Source organism: Ictidomys tridecemlineatus, chromosome 11 (genome assembly GCF_052094955.1).
Source record: "Ictidomys tridecemlineatus isolate mIctTri1 chromosome 11, mIctTri1.hap1, whole genome shotgun sequence".
NCBI lineage: Eukaryota > Metazoa > Chordata > Mammalia > Rodentia > Sciuridae > Ictidomys > Ictidomys tridecemlineatus.
Genome location: NC_135487.1, coordinates 25880625 through 25903478, shown reverse-complemented (window position 1 = coordinate 25903478; position 22854 = coordinate 25880625). Strand labels below are relative to the sequence as shown.

Sequence of the window (22854 nt, the reverse complement as noted above, 5' to 3'; positions counted from 1 at the left end):
GACCCGGGGGGGGGGGGGGGGGGGGTGCCGGAATGGCAGGAGAGGGCCCAGAGAGGCCAGCTCGCCTGGAGGTGCAGCTGGAGGGGAGCATGGGAATGAAGTCCAGGACTGGAATCTACTGCAGCCGCACTGGGAATCCATCAGAAGCTTTGGTTGGGGAGGGAAAAGCAGACTTGATTCCCACCCATGAATCAAGAGCCCCACCCTGACTGCTGCTGCGTGGGGCTGGATGGCAGGGGCCAGGGGAGGAAGCAGAGCTGGCAGTGGGGCCTCTGGTGAGGCCCTGGGGAGAGAGGCTGGTGGCCAGGACAAGGGGCAGGGAAGTGGAAGAAAGTGGGGTCAAATTTGAAAGGTATATGACCAAAGAAGCTGGCAGTTCCAACCCTCCCTGTGTGCCCTGCACGTACCTCTTCAGGGTTCATTCGGTTGTATTTAGTGAGCACATACAGTGAACCCGAGGCGGCTGGGGATACATCAGTAAACCAAAGAGACAACTTCCTGTCCTCAGGGGGCTTCCATTCTAGAGGGACAGAATGAGACGAGAGGCACTTAGAAGTGAAGATGGTAAGTGCTAAGGGGGAAGCCAACAGGGACGGGGAGTGGGAGCAGGAGGGTCGTGGTTTTAGACCAGATGGTTGGCAAAGGCCTTGCAGAGATGGTGACATGAAGCAAAGCTCTGGATCAGCTGAGGGACCCAAACATGTTGACATCTGGGGACGAGCACTCCAGGTAGAGGGAACAGCACAGGTGCAAAGTCCCTGAGGCAGGAGACAGCCTGGCATGTTTAGGGAATGGAGTCCCGGGTGTTCGGAACAGAGTGAACAAGGGAGAGGATTGGAAATGAAGTCAGAGGGTGATGCCAGCACCCAGAATTCCACCACGAGACTCCAAGGCCCCTGCCATTTCACAGATGCAGCAGGAGGAGTGGAAGAGAGAAGCACTTGACCAGTGGTCAGGTGGCAGTACACCTCAGAGTCGGGACTGAAGCCCAGGATGGTTCCCCAATCAGTGCACTCAATAAGCATATGCTACTGCCATCACAAACAGGAAGGGACAAGATGAGGCGTGGCCCCCTGGCCACCCAGCACAGCCCACTATCAGCCAAGTGCTATTGTTCCAGTATTGCTCCATTTTACAGAGACAGAGCCCAAGTCTGTTACCTGAGTCCTGGCCTCAAATGCAGCTCTGCCCAACTCCGGCGCCTGCCCCTGCACCAGGCCACCACAGGAGCTGATCTGTGTCTGGATGAGGGGGGTACTCAGTCCAGGAGCGGGGGTGAGCGGAAACAGTGAGGCACAGACCTCTCGTGCTGGGATACGGCCTGGGAGTCCATCCACCCATCTGTCCATCGGTCCGTCTTTCCACCCACTAACAAGTCTGTTTCCCTCTGTGCTGGGAATCTTCCCACAGGCCCTGCAGAGAAAGGGGCTGGTGCTAGTACTGACCCCTTGGGTCATCCCCCTGCCCCACTCCACACTCCAGAACCAGTCAGGCAGCCTCACCCACCAGCTGCCCATCAGAATGACACATCCTGGGACATCTTGTCATTTCCCATCCCAGATTCCATTACGAGGTGCGATTGCTAAAGTAATAGACAGATAACGGATCTGCCCAAGCCCCGCCTGGCGCACCGGGCAGCTGCCGGGTTTTTCCCATTAGCCACAGGGCTTGACGGACAGTAATGGATTTCATACTGATGCCGGAGCCTGCGGTGGATAATTCCATGATAACGGTTTATCAGGCACTGACGGGAGTAATGGGTAATCACCAGGCAGAAAGCAAACCCGTCAGGGAGCCTTGGCCTCCGCCCAGCCTGGCCGGGCCTCTGTTGTGCCAACTGCCACCTTTCCAGCTCACAGGGCCAACTCCCGTCTGTGTTAGGAAGGACGGCAGAGCAGCCAGTCTGTGGGCACACGTGTGTCTGCGCCAAGCCTGGCGGGGTCCTCAGTGACCGTTCGCAGAGATCAGCAGACGCCGCATCCTCCGGCGAGCCCCGGCCACCTTCCTGTGTTCCTGGACTCTCACCCCTGGGACTTGCAGCCAAATTGGGAGAAGGGGTGGGAGTTTCCAGAGTGGCCTCATGAATAATTCGAGGGTGCAAAATAATTACTTGGTGCAAAACCCCTGTTGGGCTTACAGATTTTGATTGCTAGAATGATGGAAGTTTCCAGATTTCCAAGACCAGGTCTAGGACCCCAGATCTGGCACAGGTACCAGCCACAGACAGGAGGGTCTCTACTGAGGACCAGAGGAAGGGTCTGAGGAAATGAGGGGCCTGGGCCTTGATCCGCACACCCTTCCAGGAAGGAGTTATTACTGTCTTCACACCAGGGCAGGAGGCAGGTGATCTGCCTGCAGTCAGACAGCTAAAAGGTGGTCCAGGACTCCAGCCCAGGTGCTCTGGCTCCAGAGCCTGGGATCTGACCAGGACCCTGGGCTACTGCTTGCAGTTGGCAGTGACCTGAGGCCAAACACACCCTGACCAACCGTGGATCCTGGTTCGGTTCCAATGGAGCCATATGGGTAGGTCTGGGCTGGAGCTGGCTCCTGTGGCCCCCGAACAGGCCACGCACACCCCTGGCCAGCTCTGCATTCTTCAATGTCAGGTGAGCAGCTTTTAATCAGCCACGTGGGCATGTTTACCGAATCAGCGAACACCACAAATCAGGCTTTTATCCCCCTCTGCAGAGCTGGTTGTTAAATGTTTGCTAACACACCACTGGGTCTGGGGTTAGGGGATGACAGATGTCTGAGCGGGGTCTGTAAGCACAGGGAGGAAGGAGCAGGTCAACTTAGGACCTGAGCCCAGTCAGGAGTCTATTCATCTTGGCGTAAGCTGAGATGCCGTTCACTCGTTCCTTCAATCATGCATCCAACACACATTAGCTTAGCACAAAAATGGGCAATTGAGAAAACACAGACCAGGTGCCAGGAGAGCCCCAGATGTGGGAAGGAGCAGAACAGAGTGGCTGGGGAGCAGCGTTTCTGGCAGAAAGAGGAAAGATCTCTTTGAAATGTAAACCTGAGCCAGTGCCATAGCTCACGCCTGTGATCCCAGCAACTGGGGAGGCTGAGGCAGGAGGATCGTGAGTTCAAAGCCAGCCTCAGCAACTCAGCAAGGCTTCAGGCAACTTAGTGAGACCCTGTCTCTAAATAAAATATAAAAAATGGGGCTGGGGATGTGGCTCAGTGGTCAAGGGCCCCAGAGTTCAATCCCCAGTACCAAAAAAAAAGTAAATCTGATCTTGAGGGCTTTAAGGGTTTCCCATGGCCTTGGGGATTCAAGACTGAGGGCAGCAGGTCAAGGACGCCCCACCTGGGCTCCATCCTTGCCTTGGCCTCCCCTTGGGGGCACTGAGTGTTGTGCCCCCTCACTTCCAGAACAGGGATGCCAGCACCTTTCTGTGCTTGGAATATCACACCCGCACACACGGGCAAACACACCCAAGCACACATATATACACGCTCAAACTTATTCCCTTCACCTGGCCAGCCCCCTCACCCCCTTCAAATCTCGGCTCCAATGCCATTCCTTGGGGGTCTCCCTGAATGCTAAGGGTCCCCACCTCCTCCAATCCCACCAAGCTCCTTACTCACTCCACGCTGCATGTTTCCTCAGAGTCTTGACTCCATATCGGTTTGATGATTTAACCGGTATTGGTTGACCACCCCAGACCCAGAGCTTAAGACAGGGCTTTTGTCTTCTTTGAGCACCAACAACAGTGGTGTTCAATAATTATTTGACAGATGGATGGACGGACGGATGGATGGATGGATGGATGGAAGGACGGGTGAACGATGGAGTGGCACACCCCGGCACAGGTAAAAGCATGAGGTTCTGAAGGGACCTCAATGCAGCATGTCGGGGGAGGCCAGGGGGAGGAAGGGCTCAGAGACCCCCATTCCTATACTTTAACTGTTGGGGAGAAAAACTGAGGCAGACAGACAGACAGCCAGGGGCCAGCCCAGCTGTCTAGGGAGCTGCAGGGATGCCAGCACCCCTCCCCCGCCACCCCTGCAGGCCTCGCACCAGGGCTAATTAAACTGGGTTTGCTCAGCCAGGCCCTGGAGGGGCCGGCTGCAAGCACTCCAGATGGGCTTTATTTGTCAATTTGAAAACTAATCTCTGACTATTTAAACAGCAGCTTATCCAGGCCCAGACCAGGCTTAGCACTTGGCACCTTGGCTGAGGAAGGTGGGTGGCACTCTCAGGTGTTAGGCAAGGATTTGAGGGGTGCATTTCCTTTCAGAAAGAGGAAGCACCCAGTCCCCCACCCAGTCCTGCCTGACCAGCTGCTCTCTCTACAGAGCTCTGTCCTCCCAGCCGGCCTCCCGCGGCTGGCGCGCTCCTGTCCTGGGGCCCCGGATTCTGGAGAAAGCAAGCAAAGCCTGTCCCTAGACCCCCTGGAAGGTGTGCAGCAAAGAACTGAAGAACAGGACACGAAGATAGCTCGGGCCAGCAGCAGGCTTATTGCAAAAGCAACAGTAACACGCTTCTCCAAAAAGCAGGTTCTCAGAGCTGGGATTCCGCCGGGGACGTTTGGGCTGTTCTTTGGATGGTCCCTGGAATTTCCCATCTCCTCCCCTCTCCACTCCCTCCTCACGGTTGTTCATGGGTGTCCCCAGTGTCCTCGTGTCTAGTTTAGTTTTCCTATTGGATTCCACTTAGGATCAGGAGTATGTCTATTGGGTCCCCCACTTCTGCCCACGAGTACTTTTGTCAACCGGGAAATTGGCCTCCCTGCAAGACCTGCTCCTTGCTCCCTGGCCTGGCCCTGCCCCTGACTTCCTCACCACCGTCTCGCCCCGCTGCCTACGCCCTCCTACGTCTCCCTCATCATCCAAGCAGGTGGCACTAGACCCGTGACGTGGGGTGTGTCTCCACCCCGACCCACCTCTGAGCTGGAAACTCAGGTGTGCACCTGCCTCCTGGACACATCCCCGGCTGGGGGGCATCCAGTCCACGTGGACCCTCCAGCTTCCTCCCAAACCACCTCCCTCGACCTCTGCGAGCTTCACCAGGACAAGCGCTCGCTGGCCTCTTTCCCATCCCACATCCTGGCGCCTCGCAAATCCTGCTGGCCCTCCCGGAATCCCACCCCTTCTCCCAGGTGACACCTCCCCTCCTGGCCCCAGTCGCCACCCAGCCTGCCTGGACCAGTGGCACAGTTTTCCTGATTCCGTATCAGTTGGCGGCCAGAGGGAGTATATGGAAACGTGGATCCGACCAGGCCATCCCGCCACGGCCACTCACTGCAGACTCCAGTGAAGTTCCAAGGCCTTCTTGGGGCCTGAAAGGCCAGGCCTGCAGCACCCCTGTCTGTCTCTGTGATGACCTCAGCCCTGCCAACCAGCTCACCAGCGCCCCCACCTGGCTGGGCTCCTGGCTGGGCCTGCAAAGCCAAGCCCCAGCCCCGCCCCCTACACTCACCCAGTGTCTGTGCATCTGTTTCTCTGTGTGTTTCCATGTGTGACCATGCATTTCTGTGTCTGTATATGTTGTGTGTGTCGCTGTCTGTGTATCCGTGTGCCTGGATGTGTGTGTACGTCTGTCTCTGTGTCGGGTGTATCTACGTGTGTGCTGTGCGTGTGTATCTGTGAGTGTCTGTGTGGGCCTTTCGTGTCTGTCTGTCTGTCTGTGTTTCACCTGCGGACCCCCCAGGGACACAGGAAGCTCCAATTGCTCTCGCCACCACTGGACTCTGAAAGTGTCTGCTGTGTGTTGGGAGCTCAGGGACACTTGTTAAATTATTGAAGGCAGATAAGAAAAGGCTTCCTGGGAAAGTGACATTTAAGCTGAGACCTGGGGGAGGGGAAGGGGAGGGCAAGACGGGGGTGGGGGGAGGGGGGAGGGGGAAACTGTGTTCAAAGGCCCTGGTGTGCATGTTTCTAGGCACATGCTAGAAACAGTGGACCATGTGGAATCCTGTGGTGTCCTTACTATCTATTTGGGCCTCAGCCTTGGGCCCTCCAGCGTCCTGTGCTGGCCAGTGGTCAGTCCTGAGGCTGCCCATCTGCCCCACCCCCTGAGGCCTCCTGACCCTCAGTCCTGCATCCTCCGTGAACCACCAAGCCCAGGGATTCAGAATTTGCCTGGTGGGTGTCCCCACTCTGTCCCCTCCCTGGGACAGGTTCAACTGTCATGCTGCCCCCAAGTGGAGCCTGGGCAAGATCAGAGCCCCACATGGTGCCCCACAATTCAAGGTGGGGTCACGGGCCTCAAGAGGAAGCCTCCGATCTGAAATTCCCTCCTTGCTGAAACACCTCTTGTGGCACAAGGACCCGATTCAGAGCCCAGAGACCTTGTGCCCTCCACGTGTGACCTCGCCCCTCTGGGCTTCGGTTTCCCCCACTAACAAGGAAGAATGAAGCTTCCCAGCCAAGACAGTCACAGGCTCTGCTCTTTCCCAGGGAGACTACGACCCAGGACTAAATATCCAGGCTGGGTCTCACCGCCCTCATCATTAGGGCTCTTTTATTACAAATGACTGAAATTCCAACCCAGAGTGGGCTGAGGAAATAGGAAGTACATTGATCACGTGACTGAAAAGTTGTGTAGATCTAAAAAGCTTCAGGCATGGCTTGATCCAGGTATCAAACACGACCCATTTTCCAGGATCTCCCTCTCCCCATTCCCATCCCCTTTCTCCCTTTCTCCATCAATCAGTCCTACTTTCTCACTCCCCTCCAAGTTCCCTTAGGCTTCAAGATGGCCTTGGCAGCTCCAGTCCCCATATTCCCCCAGATAAAAACAAGCGTAGAAGAAAGTCCAAGATGGGATGAGGCTCCAGGGTAGGCAGGATCAGATCATGTGGGACTCGAGCCTGAGTGACACCAGGGCCTTGGCCACAGACAGCACGGGGCCACCTGACCAGAGTGGAGGCTCCTGAAGCCAGCTGGACGGCGGTACCTAACTGCCACCACCAGTGTGGAGCCCGCCTGGCTGCCCCCCACCTGCCCCAGCGGCCAGCGCAGACTTGCAGATCTCTCCTCTGTCCTACAGTGCTGCCCCACGGTCTGCTGGAATGTCCCCAAGCCAATCCAGGACAGAGCTGCCATGCAGGCTGCAGGCCTGGAGCAAGGGGCTGGGAGACAAGCAGGGAAGGGGACAAGGAGAGGAGACCCTCAGGGAGGTGGGCTCCGGCGGCCTCCGTCAGGGATCTGAGGCTGTGGGGCATTTCTGCATGACAGGGGATCGCAGGGACAGGTGAAGGCTTGCAGAGGGAGGCAGAGAGGCACCCTGGAGCCAGCTAAACACCAGGCTTTAGGAACAGACAGACTCGGCCTGTGGCCACAACTCCCTGACCTGCCTCTCACTGGGAGAAAGTCTGTTCTTCGCCTTCGCATTAGCATGATCTCTGTGATGACGCTGACCGACAGGACAGGTCAGTTTTCACCCAAGCCTTAAGAGACTGGGAGCTCCCCGTTCCTGCCTTCTGGAACACTCTCAGAGCCTGAATGCCCGAGAGGCAGAGGGGCAGGTGGACCCCAACCCCAGGCACACAGAAACCCTGTAGGGCAGGCAGGCCAGCTCCGTAGGACAGGGTAACCAGTTCATCTCAGTTTGCCTGGGATTTTCTTCCGTTTTAGCACCAAAAGTCCTGGCTCTGGGCAAAGAAGGTCACTTGGTCACCCTACTGCAGTTGTATCCAGAGCTCCCAGGGGGCTAAAGCCCTTGCTGCCACCACATGACCCTTGAACTTCTTTCTCTACCCAGTCCTACTGACCACCCTGCCCCCACACCCTGCACCCAGCTTCATGGGACATCCCCCCATCTGAAGATGTGGCTCCTCGGAGTCTGACCTAAGCCAGCTCCTCCTCTGTGCCAGGCACGGTGCCGGCCTGTCCCTGCCCTGCTCAGTCCTCACCACAACACAGGAGGAGGCCAGTGCTGTCCCCTGAGAAAACTGAGGCGCGTAGACACTAACCCGTTCAAGTTCGCAGAGCGAGTCCGAGCCCTCTCCACGGCCACCGAAGTCTCCAGTGCTCTCTGCGGTTCTCCCGCTGTACCTCGTCTGTTTGGGAAGCAGACCACACGGCCTAGGATGAGCTTCCGCCTGGCCCAGAGAAGCCCGCCGCGGTGTCCCAGGGCCTTACACGCTAGGCTCCTGCCAACCGCTGCTCGCTGCTCTCTCCGTACCCTGCTGATTTGTGTCTTTCTTCCTTTCTTTGAAGGGAAGATGTTGCACTCAGCTTTCCTCAGTAAACAAGCTCCCTGCTTCTCCCTGTCCCTAAAAGGCAACTGCTGTCACAGCTAGAAGCAGCCACAGCCTGCACATGGACAGTCCCTGAACTTGCCCACCTCTTCCCGGGAGTATCTAGGGCCAGCTGTTCTCAGGGGGAGAGAGAGGGGCCTGTTCTTCCTGCGGTCTCTCCTTTTGCTCCCCGCCCTGATTCCCCTCTCCCTCCTGGCCCAGACCCTTCCTTCCTTCTTGCAGATCTGGATCATCCAGGGCCTGCCCCTCTGGAAGGGCTCGAGGCTCATACCCCCAGTTTCACACCCCAGCCCTGAGGACACTTCAGTCTTCTTACCTGTAAACCAGGGGCAGGGCCGACCTACTTCTTGGGGTTGTTGTGGAAATCCAGGGCCATCGCATCGATGGCATTCCTGCCTCGGACTCAGCATATCTAATTCTGTTCCCATCTCTCCAGGGGACGTACCGCAGATGGGCATTGCCTCCAAGAGGGAGAAGGAGGTGACCCAGAAAAGGCCCTCTTCTCATTAGCATTTTGCAATTTACTGAGAGTGAGGCTGCCCCCCAGACTCACCCCCACCCCTCCCGGACCTCCCAGGCCTTCTCCTGGGGTTGGGAGCGACGGCTGGCCCGGCCTCCCCCTGCACCAGCCATCCAAGTGCCACCAGCACCATCTGGTCTGCCTGCATCCTCATGCGGGATTTATTACCTATTCCCTCCATTAGCATAAATAATATGGAGCCTGGTTTTCATGATGGTTTACATAATAAATAAAACAGGTCAATTGCCCACAAAACTAGTCTCTGTGAACAGTAACAGATTTAATTAGATTTATTTTACCCTGGGTTTTCTGGAGTGAGGCGGATGTCTCTCGTGCCAAGGATAAACTTCCCCATTAAACTTCTATTTCTGGGAAGGCGTCTCCCATCCTCCAAGGAGACAAAGAGAAGAGGGAATGGAGGGAGGGAAGGGGAGGCAGGCCAGAGAGAGGAGGGCAGGGAGGTGGGAGCAGAGACAGGTGTGCTCCATCACCCCCATCTTCCATGGGTTCCTCCCTCTGCCTGGGCGCAGCTTCACCCCACTTACCTCTGAGCCATGCTCCTGCTCAGAACCCTTATCTGGCTTCCCATGGCTCAAAATCAAGCCCAAGCCCATGGGCAAGGCCCTCCCTTGGGCAGGGCCCTCCCTACCCTTTATTTTCCTTAGCCAACCCCTTGGGCTAAGTGCACAACATCCCTCCCCAGGACCCAGACCCTGGGGCAGGGAGACCTTCCAGCCAGGGGTCCAGCCACTGGACGTCGCTCACCGCTCTTTCCCCCCTCGGGCTGTGTCCTGTGTCGGAACATCCACCTCTGGTCTCTCCAGCCAGTGCCATTCATCCTCCCCGTCTCAGAGCCTTGTCTCACTTCCCCTAAGGCTCACCTGTCCTTTGAGCCCACTCATCTGTCCTCTGCGCCCTGAGCTGGGATCTGGTTGTCCCCCGCGTCTTCAAGCGCCGTGCGTTCCCCTCATGGAACGGGAGCTCCTGACGGCAATCACTGTGGGGTTCGCTGTTCCCTGCCCGGGGCCTGGACGAGGTCCGACCCATGGATTCACTCTTCTTCCTCTGCTCCCACTGCTCTCTCCAAGGCCACAGAAATCACTGCTGAGAATAAAATGTAGTCAATACGGCAAGGGTCACAGCCAGCCCTGCCTGCGGTGGACCTCCGTGGGGCCGATGAACTATGTTTTCTTAGCACCATCCCGATTTGCCTTTAGGGAACCCCCTTTTCCCACTCTCCATCTGTTGCTCTGTGTGGCCACCCCTTCATGTTCCAGAGAGGCGTGGGAGACCCTGACTGCCCAGCCTCGGCGTCCCAGTCGGAGGCCCAGATTGGTCTGGGTGACTCAGCCTAGGATGTTTGTGGCCTGAATGAGAAAGAGAGGTTCCCTTTTTGTGCTGAGCTGGTGGGATCTAAACCTGAGCTTCCAGGGGACCCAGCAGGGACAGCCTGTCTGGGAATGAAGTCACCCGAGAGGCCGAGAGCTGGAGCAGGGAGGATGAGCTCCGGAGACACCAACTGATCCCGGCTCTGTTTTTGATGGCTCTGGTTTTGATAAGCCAGTCTGAGGGGTTTCTGTCACTACAGCTAAAAGGATGTGCCCTACTCCCCAGCCTCTAGCACAGAAATTTCACTTCCAAGAATTTGTCCCAAAGAGAGTCTGAGAAGCAGACAAAAGGCTGTGCCCAAAGGTGGCCACTCAGTGCCCTCAGAGAGCCACTCAAATTGAGCCCTCTGCAAAATTTGACTCCCTGGATGGAAGGAGGTGCTCCTTCCTCCTCGCTTCCTGGCACCTTGTTTATGCCCCCTCCCCGTACCCTTTGCCACTGGAATGTCCCTGCTTCTCAGGTGGATAATGCAAAAGGAAACCCCATTCTAAGGAATTGTTAAGCAGAGTCAGCTGGACCACCGTCCGTCTACCCATCTCAAAGTACCCCTGAGTGCACCATCCGATAGTTACCCACCACTCTCTTCCCCTTGAGCCCACTCCCCAAAGAGCTGCACCACCTCATCTCCAGGCCATGCCGAGACCACCAAGGGGGCTTCAGGAAAAACTGCCTGGCCTCCGCCTGCCTGCAGGAGGCAGAGACGGGTTCAGCTCTGCGCAGGTCCCACCGACACAGGCCCAGAGGAAAAGGGGGACTCCCTCCCCCAGGCCAAAACCCACCACCCACCACCCAGTCCTTATATCTCCTCTCAGGTCATTTCAAGTCATTTCCCCGAGAAAATTGAGAAGGGGACACTAAGGTCTAGGAGAAGAACCTTTCCCCAGATCCCACACCAGCCGGGCCAAGATGGAAGCTGGACCCTAAAGTAAGCAAAGCTGCACTTGCAGGGAGCCCCGAGGATGGCTGGAGAGGCGGCAGCAGTCCCCGGTCTAGCCCTGGCTGGGCCCTGAAGCTGCCACTGTCCCGTGGCATCACCCCCCAGGTCAGCCCAAGGAGACCAGCGGGCTCCATGGTGGGAGGAAATCACTGATTGCCCAGAGATAATTTCAGGAACAAGAGGAGGAAGCCAGGAGCATCAGCCAAACCCGGGAGATTCCTTTGAGAAGCTCATCTCTGCAGAATTATGCAGGCTTCTTAGCCATAAATCTGCTAATTATTAATGTGTGCTCTGCCTGCTGGGGACCCCAGCTGGGGCTGATGGGGGAGGGCAAAGAAGGTTTCAATTAGAGAAGAAATTGGCAGAGAGGGGCCCCAAGGGCTAGCGAGTCTGGATAGCCTGGCCCACCGCACCCTGGCCTCTCTTGGAGGAAGGACAGGGGATGGAAGGTCTCGGTTTGGATGCCTTCCTTCCTGACCATCGGCCCCTGCGATTTCAGGGGCCACTGTCACCAAGCCTAGCAAATGGAGGCCTGAGTCTCCCTTCCAGAGAAGAGTCCCCTCTCCAGATTCATGAAAGGTGTCAAAGGCACCCCCTGTCGCCTCTCAGGCCCAGATCACTGGGCTGAGACCTGCACCCCCGACACCTCAGATCAAGCTCCTGGGACACTGTATTCCTGGCACCGGCATAGACAGGCTCATCGGAGCCAGGAGCGACAGAGGACAGGAAGACCAGTGGGAAAACTGACTTTCCCATTTGAAATCAGATAGAAAAATGATAAGGTTCAATAGAACCAAGGAGCTCTTTGACCATGGTAAACACCTCAGTTACACTAAAATTCTCTTCATCCAACCACATCGGCTGTGGAATATACTAGACTATAAACAGTGGCTGCTTCACTCTGTACCAAGGAGAAGAGCCTTCTGGGAAAACAGTTTACTAAAGGAAACAAAAGGCAGTTTTAGAAAGACCTCAGTTTTTGTTTTCAATCATCTTTTTAGTGGATGCACCTGTTCTCTGTCCCATAGTCCTTCCTTTTCCAGAAGTCACATAAGTGGAGAGGACTGGCATGTGGCTTTCTCAGTCTGGATTCTTTTGTTTAGGATCAGTTGTCATTTCTCACGGGCAAATGCCTAGGGATAGAACTGTGGGCCATGCATTATAGGTATATTTAACTTTATAAAAGTCTGCTGCACTGTTTGCCAAAGATGCTGTACCACCTTGCATTCCCACCAGCATTGTATGAGTGTTACAGTTTCTCTGCATCCTTGGTGGCTCGTGGCTTTATCAGGTTTTGTTGATTTTTACTTTAGCCTTTCTAATAGACATGTAGTAGTATATCACCGTGGTTTTAAAAATGGTCTTCACTTTAAAGCGATAAAGAATGAAATGATAAAACTTCACCTGGTTGATTTTCAGTTAGTCATAGGACAAGCTCTGGCCAAAGGTAAATGGACAGAAGTGACAGTGTGAGTTTTGAGTTTTGAGCCCCAGCTTTCTGTGTCCTAGAGATTTTTTTCCTCTCAGGCTACTTTGATTCCCATTCCATCCTGAAAACAACATGCCCCAAGCGGCCACTGAGCCAAACAAGACAGGGAGCAGATCTAGCCCAATTGACATATCCGCCTACAGCCTGAGGCAAAGGGACCCCCCCAAATCCACAGACCTGTGAGCATGAGAACAATGTTTACTGTTTTCAAGATGTTTGGGGTGGTTTGTTACACAGCATCATTTTGGCAGTAGCTGACTAATACACTAGATAATTTATATATATATTTGTTTTAGGTGGACACAATATCTTTATTTATTTTTATGTGGTGCTGAGGATTGAACTCAGTGCCTTGCACATGCCAGGCCAGCACACTACCACTTGAGCCACATCCCCAGCCCCTATACTAGATAATTTGAAGATTTACATAGTTTTAGGTTTCAACAGAGGGTTAAGAAAATAAGCTTTTTAAATGTTCAACAAATTGAATTTTAAATGGGAAAAAAAGTAAGTAAGAAAACAAAAGCTTTAGAGGAAAAGGAAGCTTTTGGGCTGAGAGGTAGGCAGAAATAAAGCTATATACCAACTCTAATAGGAAACAGTGGTTGCATCACTCTATACTAAGGAGAGCAGCCTTCTATGAAAACAATTTCCTATCTATTTAGATAAGGAAACACTGTAGTACTTAAATCTTCATTGGAAGCCTGTTAAGATTTTTTTTAAAAAAATAATAAAATAATTTTTAAAAAAAGAATTAGTGATGGGGAGGAATGAACCTTAAAAAAATTGCCTTGGAATGCAAAGTAAAAAGACACTTAAATAATGTCAAAGGAATGAGGGTTAAGGGAAAAAGAAAACTAAGACCCAATTTGCAAATAATTGGTGCTTCTAAAACACACAATAAGACCAAAGCAATATTCAAAGATATTAAAAGAAATACGTTCCATTTAAAAGGTGAGTCCACAGTTTGAAATAAATCACTAAATAGCAGAGAGTCATACTGAAAATCATGAAAGACTAAATATATCCTAGGTCAATTTGAGGTGTGAGTGTGGTGCTAGGGATTGAGCCCAGGGCCTCACACATGCTCAGATGCTATCACGGAGCTACACTCCTAGCCTTACATTTAAATATTTAAACAGAAAAAAAAAAAACAGTTCCTGCATATAAAAAAATTAGGCTTAGACTCGTGTTCTCCTGTCTAGCACAGTGGCCACTATCCCAACAGGACTATCAAGCACTTACAGTGTGGCTGGTCTGAATTGGAATGTGCTGCAAGTGGAAAAGCATGCACCAGATTGTGATTATGTTCAACCAAATAAAACTATGAAATAGCCCAATAATTTTTATGTTGATTATATGTTGAAATGATAATATTTTGAAAATGTTGCATCCAATCAAATAAATTAATTTTATCTGTTTTGTTTCACTTATTTCATATGGATACAAGACAATTTTAGATGACATATGTAGCTGGCTTTCTATGTTTAATATCAAACGCTGCTCTGAAACAGGGGTTGGCCAACTAGGGTCTATACACCAAATCAGGCGCACCTGCTTTGGTAAATATCGTTCCACTGGGAGCTAAGCCATGCTCATTTGTTGAATCAAATATTGTGCCTGTTTCACTCTGATGCAGAATTGAGTAGCTGCAACACAGACCAAGCTTGAAGGATGTGTCATCTGGCCATTCACAGGAAGCCGAAAGATGGTGCGGAAACTTCAGGTAAATTTTGAGATTAAAAGAGCATAGTGACTCAGTGGAGTAAAATTCTCAGTTATATGTTTTCCCCCTTTCAGTTTGATGAAGACATTTGTTTTCTTCCTGTATTCCTTCCTTCATTCTAGCTTTCCTTTTTTTTTTTTTTTTTCTTTTTTAATGACAAAACCTGGCCCAAGGGACATGGACACTTGCATGGCCCATGGAACAGAGTATGAATTGGTCCCACCTTTCTATATGGCAATTTGTTGTAGGTATCGATACCACAGGTCTAGGGTTCATGGGTGGAGTTCCTGGGAAATCTGTGAACCTGAGTGAGACGTTTTTGTGTCTTTATTTTCACTAATCTCCCACTGAAAGAGCATATCCCTTAGTCATAAAGAGCAGGGAAATGAACTTGAAAATATCTATGTCCTAATTCCTACAATCTGGGAATATGTGGCCTAATAAGACCAAAGGGATTTTGCAGATGTGACTAAATCAAGGTTCTTGAGATAGAGAGATTATCCTGGATTATCTTAGTAGGCCAATGTCCTCACAAGGGTTCTTACAGAGGGAGGCAGAACAGCCAGAATCTGAGAAGGAGATGTGTTGAAGGAAGCAGAGGCCTCAGTGATGGGGGACCACAAGCCCCAGAAGGCAGGCAGCCTATGGAAGATGAGAGAAACAGGAAAACAGATTCTTCCAAGAACCCCCAAAGGAAAAAAAAAAAATGATGCCCCACAGACATCTTGGTTTGGGGCCCTTCATACGCTTTTTAACTTCTCCAAATCTGTAAGTTTGTGGTCATTTGTTATAGCAGCAAGAAGAAACTAATACAGTAGGCAATGAGCAACAGTACCACATTGTCACCCACAGAAGTCACAGGTGCTTTCATGTCAGATGAGATCTCTGAGATATCCAAGAGTGCTTACCTTCAGCTTCAATTTTCCAGTAGTTAACAGACCTCTAGGTCTTGATGATATGGTATTAATAAAAATACACATTGCTATATGGAGTCCGTGGGCTTCCCCAGACTGCCCGTCAGTTTCATGGCTCAAGCATGTTAAGAATGCTTGTTATAATGGTCCTCGGTTTATTTCTTTGTTCCTCTGAAGGAAATATAATAAAGGTCTTTAAAATTATTTGATTTCACAAAGATAGTAGAAACATCTTTATGCCTGCCTCTTTTTGCCTGTGGGAGTAATTCTTGGAAGATAAATAACAAGGAGTGGAATTGCTGGGTCAAAGGTCTCATGTATTTTTAATTTTAATAGATAATGCTCCACTGCCTTCCATGATGACCCCCACCCACTGGGTGGGTGTGAGCATACCCTCTTCCTACACCCAAGCCAACTCACCACTTGATATTTTCTAACCAAATGATGAAAATTGTCATTTAGTTTTCATAACTCTCATTATCCTGATGATCAAAACAATGTTATGTTCTGAATGTTACTTTTTTTTAGGGGGGGGGGGAACATTTACTCCTCCAAATTGCCAGTTCATTTCTTTTACTCTGTTTTGTACTGAACTGATTTTTACTTTTCTTACAGATTTATGAGATCTCCTTATCTATTCTGATTCTTGTTTGCTCCATATTGCAAATATTTTCTCCTTTTCTGTGGCTTTAGTTAGCTGGGGTTATTCTATCTTTTGTTTTACAGAAAGCTTCAAATTCGGATGCAGACAGATGATCAATCCTGTGAGTTCTGCTTTTGATCTCTTAAGAGGATCTTATCTACTCCACTGTTAAACCTTCCAAATTTTTCCTTATATTTGTTTAGTTTACTTCAAAGATTTTTTTTGAATACATCTGAAATTTGGTTTTGTGCATGGCAGATGGTCAGAATCTATACGTGTGTGGTTTCTGGATGGCTAGCCAATTGACTCAACATTACTTATTCTTTCTTCGCTTAGTTAAATGGACACCTTTATCCTAGACTAAATTCACACATCCCTTAATTTAATTAGTTTTTATTGAGTTCCTACTCTTTGCCAGGCATTGTTCCAGGCAATGGAGATACAGCAGTGAACAAGACAGAAAAAAAGAAAGCAAAAAAGAAAAGAAAATAAATAACATGAACCGTGATGGGAATGCAAAGCTACATGATCAATTTTTTAACAAACACCAATGGGATTAAATTTCCCTATTAAAAAAACAAGGACTCTTGGTTTAGGTTACAAAAAATAATAATAATAATTTAATTATATTCTGATCTAAGAATAGTCAGATATAGTCATTCTTCAGTATCTCTGGGGGATTGATTCCAGGACACCCCTCAAACAGCAAACTCTGCAAATGCATATGTCCTTTATATTATTAAATGGCATAGTTCCATATAACTTATGCATATCATTCTATACACTTTAAATCATCTCTAGATTACTTATAATACCTAATGCAATGTAAATGCTATGTAAATAGTTGTTATACTGTATTGTTTAAGGAATAATGGCATGAAAAAAAATTCTGTACATGTTCAGTACAGATGCAATTTTTAAGAAATATTTTCCGTCTGTTGTTGGTTGAATCCACAATGCACAATTCATGGAGGGCAAACTGCAGACCAGAGGAACCTATCAGAAGCCTAGAAAGAGACTCTAACCCTTAAAGCAATTCAGTGATGATAAGGTTCCCTTTCAAATGAGTGCTAACAGAATAGATTGTTTAACACATAATGCTGAAGCAAATATTTGACTATTTGGAGAGGAAAATAGTTAAATTCTTACCTCACTTTAATCAAAATAAATGTTAATTGGATGAGAAAATTCACGGCACTTTTTTTTTCGTTTTTTGATCCTGAGGTTTGAACCCAGTAGCACTGTATTACTGAGCTACACACCCAACCCTTTTTATTTACTGATTTATTTTTCGAGAAAAGGTCTCACTAAGTTGTTGAAGTTGGCCTTGAACTTGAGATCTCCTGTCTCGGTCTCCCAAGGAGCTGGGATTATAGGCATGCTCCCAAAGTACTAAATTCTTCCCAAAGAACTGGAAGAAAACTGAGATGAATATTTATCTAACTTTGGAGTGAGGAAGGCATTTTTATGATCTCTTTCTTTTGACAAAGAAGAAAGCACAAAAGAAAAGAATGTCAAATGTGAAAACATAAAAATTTAACCAATCAAAATATCATGTACAAAATTTAAGATCAAACAACCTGGGAAATGGTATTAATAACACATATGATAGACAAAGTGACTAAACAATCAATAAGAAAGTCAGAAACCCCAACAGAAAAATGAACAAAGGACATTTATAAGAAATTCACAATAGAAAACTACAAATAGCCAATAGATATATGAAAAATTTCAGCATCACTAATAATATAAGAAATTCAAATGAAGGCAACAAGATATATATTCCACCTGTCATTTTAGCCAAGTTTTTAGAAAATCCTAGTACTTAGGGCTGGCAAAGATTCAGAGGGAAGGGGATGCTCCTATCCCATGGTGACAGCGTGACTTGTCTCAACCATTCTGCAGGGTGATTTATTTATGTGGATCAAAAGCTTTAAAATGTCCAGACCCTTTAGAAGGCAATTCCATTTATAACAATTTCTCCTAAGGACATGATTAGAGATGTGCACAAAGATTTATTTCCAAGGAGGTACCTAGCAGCATGGTATATAACAAATAAAATAAAATAAAAAACAACCCACAAAACAATGAAGACAAATTATTTACAGTGCTCAACGTGAGGGAATTTGTTAAACAGATCATGTTAGATTCCTATGATGGAATGCTCTGTGGTCATTAAAAAGCACATTCCCCAATCATATTTAATTTTAAAGAAAAATGCCCCAGGTGTAAAGACAAGTGGAAATAAAAAGAACGCTAGGCTGCATCGATTGTTGTATGACAGATTTCTCAAATAAGTCTGTTCAGTGACGTGACATGGCCTCCCTCCACTCACCCTCCCGCTCTCTGCTGCTTCTGTGAGATGCTGCCCGTGTCCCCAACCCTGCCTTCTCTCTTCCATGTCTCTGCCATCCCTCTGGTAGAATGCCACCTTTACTGGGCACCACCCCTCTCAGCAGGGACCCTAATCCCTGACAGGCTTCCAACTCCCTCAGCCCAATGCTCTGTCAATGCACATGGAAACACCTGGTCCCAAAGCCCAGACTCCTGAACTCTAGAATCCCAACTTGAACCAGCCAGATGAAAAGTTCATTGGTTCTCGTGACCAAACCATGGGAAGCAGGAGCGGGGACCTGGAGTACAGAAATGATCTGAGCCGGGAGTTGGCCCTCCAAGTCCTCCCCGACTCCACTTCTCGGCTCTGCTTCTCTTGATAAAGTTGGACTCAGAGACCAATTGGTTCTTGGCCTTAGTTCCAATTTAATAGTCTCAGAGAAGATTCACGATTGGTGGAACCTGGTCACGTGCCTTAGTGACTGCAGGATGAATACTGTGATTGACAGCTCCCATATGAACCACAGGAGATGGAGCAGCCCCCCCTGGAAGAAGGGGTCAGGGTCAGGCAGGCAGGTCCTGTTCCTCTCTTAGGATAGAGGGATGCCAAAGTCACGCTCAAGGTTTTTGAATCCAATTGTTGTTTTTATCTAATCGTAGTGCCAAGGTCTCGGCTTGGCACCAGAATCACGAGCCACCACACACCTTTGTAGGTTCAAACAGCAATTCTTTATTCCCGCTCTCACACCGCCTCCACACAGGTCTAGGGGCAATTGCGTTCTCCTGTCTGCCCGCACAATTCACCTACTCCCTGAGGCTATCTCCAAATCCCATTTTAATCTCACGAGAACTCAACGGGAACAAGCAGCAGGAACACCCTAATCCCAGCAATAATCTTCAATCTCCAACTTCCCTAAAACCCATTGTCTTAAACTGGCAACGCCTTAAACTCAAGGAGCCGGTTACTTCCTCAAACCTGATCAGCTCTAAACCCGGATCCGCCTTGGTCCTTGAGCAAGGTCACCTTATTAAAGCATGCATGCAATGTCCCATCAAATGTCCTCTAAGCAGCAGGGGTACGCTTGGCAAGGAAATTTCGATGCGTCATTCCTACTTGGTAATGGCCCTCAGCATCATAGATCTCCTCCCTCTCCCAAGCACATAACAAGACTCCGTGGGCCTGGGTCAGGCAAAAGTCTGAGTTACAGTCTTCAAAATATGCTCAGCCTCACCTTCCCTGCTCTGGCCCTAAATTCTTGGAAGTGGCTTCTGGGTTTCATGCCTTCTGTGTGCCAAGCACTCTAAGGACTTAAAGTGCCTGTACCAACATGGCCCAGCTCAGCAGGTGGGTGCCAAAGCAGACACATCTGTTGGTGAGTTCTCAGTTATTTAAGTGCCCACTAATCCACTGAGGCCTGGCCTCTCATCCCCTCCACATTATTCAAAAGCCATGGGGGGACTCAACACAGGTCATTCCTATTAAAGATGGTCCTGCCTGCCAGGAAACCTGTCCATGCAGCAGGGGTAAATCCTGCCAGCACCCCTGAGCACCCAGGGTACCAGCTCTTACACCATCCACGCAGGCACATGCACACCCCCCACACGGATGTTGTGCTGCCCCTCAATGCCCTTGCCTGCTCCTCTTACACCTGTATTACTTCGAGGAAGCCTCACGCACCTTCCACAAACAAGAGGCTCTGCTCACTCTGTCTCTTTATACAGAGAAATTGCTGCTGTCTTCTGAATAGGAAAACACTGTAGTTATACTCTGTTCCATATATTGTATCTTTTTTTTTTTTTCTTTTTGGTACTGGGGATTAAGTCCAGGGGCCACAACCCCAGCCCCTATAGTAAGCATATTTTATCACAATAAAAGAGAGAGAGAGAGAGAGACAATGTCAGTGGAACTGACAGCGTTGGACTTGTCCCCAATAAGTCCACTAAGAGCTAATGTTTCAGACAGATGGCAGGATGGAACCTCTGGACCCCAGGCAGCCAGCTGCTGCTATAGGCTGGACAGAGGAGACGCAGAGGGACTTGCCCAAGAATGGGGCGGCAGCCACAGACCCCAGCTGCTCCCTGAGGGTCCAAGCAGGACCACAAGGAGCTCAGGAGGCCGCATCTGCACCCTGGAGGACTGAGGCTGCCAAGGGCCTACAGGCCCCATGTCTTTTTGGATATCTACTCCCATTCACACCCCGAATCCCTGCTCCTTCAATTTCACCACAGCACGGGAAGAAGAGGGAAGGAAGGTTTGCCCCAACATCTGGGGGAGCACCAGCTCACCCACCCACCTCTCACCCTCCTGGGGAGGGACCGCACCTGTGGGAGGGGCAGCCCCTACCTGCCCACCTCCTAGAGTCTGGTTCCCATGAGCCTGAACCCCAGGGGAGGGAGAGAGGGAGGAAGGGAGAGAAAGAACCCGTGGAGCTCTCTACTTGGGCTTGGTGAAGCCCCAGGCCCCTCACCGTGGCCTGGTCCTCCATCCCGCCCACCCTGGGAGGGGTTGGCCATGGGCAGAGGAAGCAAGGGCGTGGGTCTTCTTGCAGCAGCACCAAGGACAGAGCTGAGCACAGGCCAGGACCTCACCGGAGACTTGCTCATCCCAAGAGACACTCAGGGCCCTGGCGACGCCAGAACCTCTGGGTTGGCAGCCTAGAGGAGTGAGCTGAGCTGACCAACTCCTGCCTTCCTCCTGCCTTCTTCCTTCCTTCCAAGCCCACTCCCCTTCCCTGAAAAGAGTCTGGGGTGCTAACAGGAGAGTGAAATTACCCCTTGAGGAGAGGGAGCCCCACCCTGTCACCCTGGATGCAGGAGAGGACCAATCTTGCCCTGGGGACCTGGGCTCAGCCTCCTATCCAATTAACCTGGCGGGGGGGAGGGCGGGTGGCAGAGAGGGGGAAGGAAAGAAGTCCTCCTGTGTTTCTTCCGCCCCAGGTGAAGGACGGCCTGCGAGCCTCCGCCAGCCGCCAGCGCGTTCTTTCTAACTGTGAGAGTGGCGAGGGTTTGTTTTCTCTCCTTCAAAGTCTCCCAAACTTAATTTAAAGTTTCTCGCATTTAAAGACGTCCTGGCTGTGGAGTGAACAGCAGCGAGCTGCCAAAGGAAAGTGGAGCGGGAGATGATTGCCGCGCAGATATTGCAGCAGCTTAAATGAAAAACTGTATCCCCAGCAGAGCCCCAGGGAATGAGGCCAGCACTCGGGGGATCTGGGGACCAGGACAGAATGCAGGGCGGAGGAGACGATCCCTGGGGGAACCAGGGGAGGCCCAAGAGGCCCAGTCCGTGGATATTTCAGGTGTTGATTTCCCAAGATCCAATTTTTAATATCACCCAGATTTGGGGAAGGGTGAAGATGAGGAGTCACCTCTCCTTGGATGAGGATTGCCTCAGTGCTCGGTGTCAAGAAAATTCCAGGTGATTCACTTATAGTCTGAAGGTTGAGCTGTTCTTTTTCTCCCGATCCCTGCACAGCTTGGGAATGAGCCTGAGACCTCAGTCGGCCGCCCCTGTGACTCTCCGAGGGGTGCCATGGCAGAGGGTGAGGCAAGCCAGAGGTGGGTCTTGGCCTCGCTGTACCGGCCGGAGACCCTGCTCCATTCACCTGACCCACCTTCCCCATCTTAGCCCAGTCCTGATGTCTCCTCCTGAGCCTGGGACTACCACCAAGGATGCTTGCTGGGCAATGCTTTTTTTGCATAAGCAGGCCAGGTGTTCATTTCTGGTACTTTTCAACAAGAACCAGATTGACCCAGCCTGACCCCAGAAGGAGGAGCTGCTTCACCCCCATGTCCTCGGGCTCTAGCAGGCTGTGTGCCTCTCAGATCAGCCCAAGTCAGCAGGCCCAGAGCGAGGCTGTCGCCTTGTGCAAGGTTTGTCCTGAGAGAGGGTTGGTTCTTCTTTCCCCACAGCCACTCTGTCACTGTCTCTCACCACCCTGAATCACCTCTTGCCCCTTCTGTCCCAGAAGTGGGGCTGTGTGTGTCCTGGACTGCTCAGTGGTGGCTTCCCTTTGCAGTCATTCCCAGGCCTCCTCCAGTGGGGTTGTGTCCTGCAGAGAACTCCCTCCAGTGGACCCTGCACTGCACCCCTCCCCTCCTCTCCTCTTCCTGGCTCTTGACGTGCTGCTGACCTTACCACGAGGCTAGGGCTGGGCGGGTGGGCTTCAGGCGAGCTTCAGAGCTCGGGTCTGTGCTCTCCAGGACCAGGGACAACAATCTCTCTCCTCAGCCTAGCTTCCCCATCTATAAAAAGACAGGACCAGTGTCCCACCCAGACCTCACCCTCGGAGGACCCTCCCCTGGCAGGCTGGCCTCAACCCCCTGCTCAGCCTTCTAACTAGGCACCTGCTGCTGCTCAACCAGGCTCCTCCGCCTCCAAGGCCACCGTCACCGTCTGCTCCACTTTTGCTCGCACTCACAGTGTCCCTTTCATCCAGACTGGGGGGGGGGTGGCATTCCAAATATTTAACAATGACAAAGATACCCTGGGGCAGATGCTGGAGGCGCCCTGCTGGGAATGGCATTAACCCTCTGGTGACTGAGTCCTGAGGAGGTGGGGAGGAGCAGAAAGGAGAGGCAGAAGCAAAGCACCTGGGGGCCTGGCACCCCTGCTTTTCCCCAGTAGGAGCCTATTTCAATATCTAATTCACTGGAAGAGCCCTGCTATTTGGCTCCTCCCCGCTCCCA

The 22854-nt window shown here is 51.0% G+C and overlaps 1 long non-coding RNA gene across 1 annotated transcript; it reads right to left on the bottom strand.

Annotated features, from left to right (window-relative positions):
• Window positions 1–33: 33 nt before the first annotated feature.
• LOC144367703 (uncharacterized) lies at window positions 34–8400 on the bottom strand. Its single transcript, XR_013427228.1, has 3 exons — window positions 7929–8400; window positions 1302–1413; window positions 34–520 (listed from the first exon to the last, which is right to left on the bottom strand). It is a non-coding gene; the product is annotated as an uncharacterized LOC144367703 (long non-coding RNA).
• Between the last annotated feature and the right edge of the window lie 14454 nt (window positions 8401–22854).